Source organism: Fomitiporia mediterranea (assembly GCF_000271605.1).
Source record: "Fomitiporia mediterranea MF3/22 unplaced genomic scaffold FOMMEscaffold_5, whole genome shotgun sequence".
In the NCBI taxonomy this organism is placed as follows: Eukaryota; Fungi; Basidiomycota; class Agaricomycetes; order Hymenochaetales; family Hymenochaetaceae; genus Fomitiporia; species Fomitiporia mediterranea.
This window is the reverse complement of record NW_006760390.1, coordinates 4,132,515-4,139,059: the sequence shown is the minus strand read 5'-3', so window position 1 is coordinate 4,139,059 and position 6,545 is coordinate 4,132,515.

The following is a 6,545-nucleotide window of genomic DNA, read 5'->3' as shown; positions in this document are numbered from 1 at the left end:
TATACAGATGTGGACAGAATGATGCAAGAAAATAATAAAGCAATATCTGGATACACATTCTTCTTAGGAGAATTGCTCATATCTTGGTCAAGTAAAGGACAGAAACTAGTATCCTTATCTACGTACGAAGCAGAAATAATAGTGCTATCAAATGGAATACAAGAAGCTATAGCATTACAATACCTAGCAGATGAGATACTGCAGATCTCTGATGCACCTACAAATATTTATTACAATAACCAAGCAGTAATTAAATCTATAGAAGCAGACGAAACGAAATACTCAACAAGAACCAAGCATATTGGCTTATAATGCAATTTTATTAAGTGTTATGTTGAGGAACAACTTATTAATATTAAGTATGTTCAAACAGACAATCAAAGGGCAGATATCCTAACTAAATCATTACATGTTCCAAAGATCAAACACCTTACAGACTTAATAGGTCTTGTAAATGTTTGAAGGGGACTGTTAACATGTATTACAATCAATGATACAATTACAGACGCTACAGTAATGATAAGATGATTAATACACATATAAACGGAACAGACACAGAACAATGAGACATGTATTGGATACACAATACAAGACATGTATCAGATACACAATAAGTATCAGATACAAGATAATGATACATCAGATGTCTAAGACATACAGACGAATGAATAACATAAAAGTGAGCAACTTAGTAACTAAATATACATCATTATCAGGGTCTATGCCCTCATTACTTGTGTGATAACCTAAGAATACACATTCTAACACTAAATCTACACAATCTGACCTGCTACTTCTACATTCTAAGATCTCAGAATGTTTAGAACACTACCTAGCCCTGTTCACTACTCAGTAGTTTGTCCATAGTATTAAGTAGGGATGGTCTCAGCTGAGTTCACAGCTGAGGACATAGGTCTGTCCTTGTTGAAAGAGAGAGGTTAATAAGGAAATGTTAGTGTATATACTTACTCTCTTAGACAACAAGGCTGTACAAGCTGTACATTCCCTTTAGAACAAGTAGCAGTTCATCTGAGGACATTCCAGGTACTAGCTCCAGGTCCCTGTCCTCTTAGCTCCCTTCTCAGGATCCCTCCAGATCTGAACAACAGCTCTAGTAGACAGTAGATACACTGGTTTGTGTATTAATAAGGCCTTTGTGTAAGAACACCACCTCCCTACTTAATGTGTTCCACTTCTGATCCTAGTATATAATGTAGACAGAACCCTGAACCAGAATGGTTGAATCACTGAGTTTGTCCAACTATGGATGACCATTCAGGATCATAAGGAAAGTATTGAGTTTAGAGTCACCAACCTTAGAAAGACAGATGTCTTCATTGGATTTGAATGGCTCAAGGCTTACAACCCTACTATTGACTGGTTGAAGTAAACACTTGTGTTTAATCAGTGTCCTGAGTCTTACAGCTACCTTACACTACTGTTCTGAGTGGATACAGACACTTTCAATGTTACTAACAGTTCTGATAAAGGTGACTAGTTGTTCTTTTTTGACTAGGATAAATATGTGGATACATATTCTAGTCAAGGTGGAACAGAGTTGATCCAAAGGATGTCTGAGACAGAACCAGTCTGAAACCCTCTTAGAACAACTCTACTCTGGAACACACATAGACCTAGCCTGCTGGATTTTGTCTGAGAGTTCCCTAAAGTCTTTAGTGAAGAGGAATTCAACTAGCTTTCTAAACACTGTCCCTAAGACTATACAATTGAATTGACTAAGGGTTTCCAACTCAAGGATTGTAAGGTCTACCTACTCAACAGAGATAAGTAGGAGGCACTTAACAAGTTCCTTTAGGAAAATCTTCAGAACAGTCAGATCCAACCCTTAAAGTCCCTCATGGCCTCCCCTTTCTTCTTTGTCAAAAAGAAAGATAAGAAGCTCTACTTAGTCCAGGATTATTATTGTCTTAATGAGAGTACTGTCAAAAACAAGTACCTACTCCCTCTGATTCAGGAGCTCATTAATAAGATGCATACATCCAGGGTTTTCACTAAGTTGAACATTTGATAGGGATACAATAATATTCAGATCCAAGACAGAAATGAGTAGAAGGCTGTATTCTGAACTAATTACAGATTGTACAAACTGACTATAATGTTTTTCAGACTAACTAACTTGCCTACAACATTCTAGTCATTCATGAATCACATTCTCACAGATCTGATTAACTTAGGACATGTTAGTGTGTATCTGGATAACATTCTGATCTTCACTCAGACAGTCAAGCACTATTACTGACTAATCCAAGCAGTTCTACAATGACTCTAAGATAATAAACTGTTCCTCTAAGAAGTAAAGTACTCTTTTGTACAGGAGTCAGTGGATTATCTAGGCTTTGTGATTAGTAGAGGAGAGGTCTGTATGGATCCAGCAAAGGTAACTACAGTTCAGAACTGGTTACAACCTTAGAACCTGAAACAAGTCTAAGCATTCCTTAGGTTTGTAAACTACTACTAATACTTCATTCAAGGCTTTAGTACTATTGTCTAGCCCCTACACAATCTCACCAGTAAAGATGTTCCTTAGTAATAGGAGGATTAGTAGTAGTCTGTGTTCAAGTCCCTAAAGCAGACTATCACTAGTGAGCCTGTACTAGCAGTTCTAACAGTTGTAGACAAGTTCTGAGTTGAAGCCAACTCTTCCAACTTTGTGAATAGAGTAGTACTGTCCTAGTTCATTGACAGAAAGTAGTGTCTGATAGTGTTTGTTACAGTTCTCTACTCTCATACCTTTAGTTCTGAGGGTTCTACACCCTTCTGTACCAGAACTCAGGACTTCTGTCCCTTAGGGGTGCTGTTTATAGACTATATGTGTACTGACTCTTACTACTACCCTTCCTTACTTCATCATTCCATTCCTTTGACCACCCCTTCATTCTTTGTATCATTCTATAGTCTCTTACCCTTTGTCCATCCCTTCATTCTTTGTACCTTTATCTTTGACATTCCTTTCTTTCATTCTTTATAGCTCATCATTCTTAGTAGCTCATACTCTCTGAGTACTCTTGTGTAGTTTAGTATATATAAGTGTACAAGATCAGACTGGTCCTGTAGTCTTGATCTTGTCTACTCTAGATAGTCCTGTACTCTTAGGCTCACTCTATATACTCTACTCTTGTCTCACTCTCTCTCTCTGCCTGTTCTGCAAGTTCTGACTATGTTCTAATACTTGTGTTCTGTATTTCTGTTGTGTAGGATAGTTGTAGCCTGGGTCCCCTTGCTGAGCCTTTGGGTCCCCTCTATACTGTTGCTGACATCAGATCAAGACTCCCTATTACTACCCTACAACTCTCCTACATTTTGGGCATTAGTACTTACCATTGTGTCAATCTCTTTCCTTTGTCCTAACCCTTTTACATTTTTAAATTTTAAACTTTCTAAACCCTTTTAAACTTTTGCCACCCTTCTTCTATTCATTACCCCTTTTAGTTTAGTGCTGATCCCTTTGTAGTGTAGACATGGACCCTACTATACTGACTGTCACCCCTACTGTCCTACTGGATCAGTAGTTACAAGCAGAACTAGCTCAATATGTACAGACCTCCATTCAAGAGGCCTTTGCCAACCACATGCCCTTAGCCCCTTTAGAACCTGTTCTGATTGTTCTGGAAGTTGCAACCTGTTCTGGAAAGAAAGTGCATGTAGCCTACCCTTTGGACTTTAATAGGCAGTACTTTAAGGACTTCCAGCACTAAGTCAAACTATATGTGGCTACTACTTTGACCAATCTATCCTCAGATCTTGATTGTGTCCTATTTGTCCTCTCCTTCATGAAGGAAGGCAATACAGCCACCTGGGCCTAGAACTAGATTGAAGGTCATTAGATTGGAAGCCTAATCTGACTTTAGAACAATGAGTTGTACTCAGAATTCATAAGGCAGCTCTGTACTTCCTTCATCAATCTGAATGAGAAGTGTAATACACAGAACAAGCTTGTGTCTCTGTAACAGAGCAAACATTCTACTAATACCTTCTTTCAGGAGTTTGATATCCTGGCCCAGAAGGCAGGATTCATGCTCAGGTTTAATGATGTCCTCATCAGAATGCTTGAAAAAGCTCTTCACCCAGAACTGGTTAATAAGATTCTTGGAATAATGCTGGAACTAGTCACCTACACTAAGTAGAAGACATGTACCATCTCCTTCAACCAAGCTACAGCTCAGATGTGTCAAGTCTGTATAGAATGCTTACACATGTGTCCAGCTCTAACAGTTCTGAGCCCTCAGATTGATCTGCCTGTAATTCATAATCAATCTGTTCTGATAGACATTAGAGAAGCCTAAAAGTAAGGAGTATACTTTGCCTACAGAAAGTCAGGACACCAAATTAAGGACTGCCTACAGAAGTAACAGTATATCTGTCAGGTCATTAGAGTAATAACAAGTGACAAGCAGGATTTGTAGTAAGAAGCCTTTTCTGCAAATCTGGAAGTCACTTTAGAACTCCTAGACCCTAACTATGTACTCTAGGATTTTGTAGAGGCCTAACAGTGAATGTAGTACTGAAGGGCTATAACTTGGATTTTTTAATAGACACTTTTGATTCAATGGACACTGTAGGATTAGAAGTAAATAAAGTAAGAAAAGTAGAAAAAGTAGAAAAAGTAGAAAAAATAAATCAACAAAATTATTTATTAGATAGAAAAAAGTCAAAAACAAAAGTAGATAGTTCTCCTATTTCTTCTGATTCTTTTGATTCTTCTCTTCACACTTTGTCTGAGTCTAAATCTGTACAATCCAACCTACTACTTCTGCATTCTGAGATCTCAGAATGTTTGGAACATTACCTAGCCCTGTTCACCACTTAGTAGTTTGTCTATAGTATCAAGCAGGGATGGCCTCAGCTGAGTTCACAGTTGAGAACATAGGTCTGTCCTTGTTGAAAGAGAGAGGTTAATGAGGAAATGTTAGTGTATATACTTACTCTCTCAGATGATGAGGCTGTACAAGCTGTACATTCCCTTCAGAACAAGTAGCAGTTCATCTGAGAATGTTCTAGGTACTAGCTCTAGGTCCCTGTCCTCTTAGCTCCCTTCTCAGGATCCCTCCAGATCTGAACAACAGTTCTGGTAGACAGTGAATGTACCAGTTTGTACATTAATAAGGCCTTTGTGTAGGAACACCACCTCCCTACTCAACACCTTCCACTTCCAATCCTAGTATACAATGTAGACAGAACCCTAAACTGGAATGGTTGGATTACCAAGTTTGTCCAACTACAGATGACCATTCAGGATTATGAGGAAAGTATTGAGTTTAGAGTCACTAACCTTAGAAAGACAGACATCTTCATTAGATTCAAATGGCTCAAGGCTCACAACCCTACTATTGACTGGTTAGAGTAGACACTTGTGTTTGATTAGTGTCCTGAGTCTTGTGACTACCTTACACTACTGTTCTGAGTGGATGTAGACACTTCTAATGTTACTAACAGTTCTGATGAAGGTGACTAGTTGTTCTTCTTTGACTAGAATAGATATGTGGATACATATTCTAGTCAAGGCAGGATAGAGTCAATCTGAAGGATGTCTGAGACAGAACCAGTCTAGAACCCTCTCAGAATGACTCTATACTAGAATGCACACAGACCCAGCCTACTGGATTTTGTCTGAGAGTTCCTCAAAGTCTTCAGTAAAGAGGAATTCAACCAACTTCCTAAACACTGTCCCTAGGACTATACAATTGAATTGACCAAGGGTTTCCAACCTAAGGATTGTAAGGTCTACCTACTCAACAGAGACAAGTAGGAGGCACTCAATGAGTTCCTTTAGGAAAATCTTCAGAACAGCTGGATCTGACCCTTAAAGTCCTTTATGGCCTCCCCTTTCTTCTTTGTCAAAAAGAAAGTTGGGAAGCTCCACCCAGTCCAGAATTATTGTTGTCTTAATAAGAGTACTGTCAAAAACAAGTACCTGCTCCCCCTGATTCAGGAGCTCATTAATAAGATGTATACATCCAGGGTTTTTACTAAGTTGGACGTTTAATAGGGATACAATAATATTTGGATCTAAGACAGAGATGAGTGGAAGGCTGTGTTCTGAACCAATTACAGATTGTATGAACTGACTATAATGTTCTTCAGACTAACTAACTTGCTTACAACATTCCAGTCATTCATGAATCACATTCTTACAGATCTGATTGACTCAGAGTATGTTAGTATGTATCTAGACAACATTCTGATCTTTACCTAGATAGTTGAGTACTATTACTGACTGATCTGAGCAGTTCTACAACAGCTCTGAGATAATAAACTGTTCCTCTAAGAAGCAAAGTACTCTTTTGTGTAGGAGTCAGTGGATTATCTAGGCTTTGTGATCAGTAGAGAAGAGGTCTGTATGGATCTAGTAAAGGTGACTGTAGTTTGGAACTAGCTACAACCTCAGAACCTGAAACAGGTCTAAGCATTCCTTAAGTTTACAAACTACTACTAACACTTCATTTGAGGCTTTAGTACTATTGCCTGGCCCCTTCACAGTCTTACTGGTAAGAATGTTCCTTAGCAATAGAATGATCAGTAGCAGT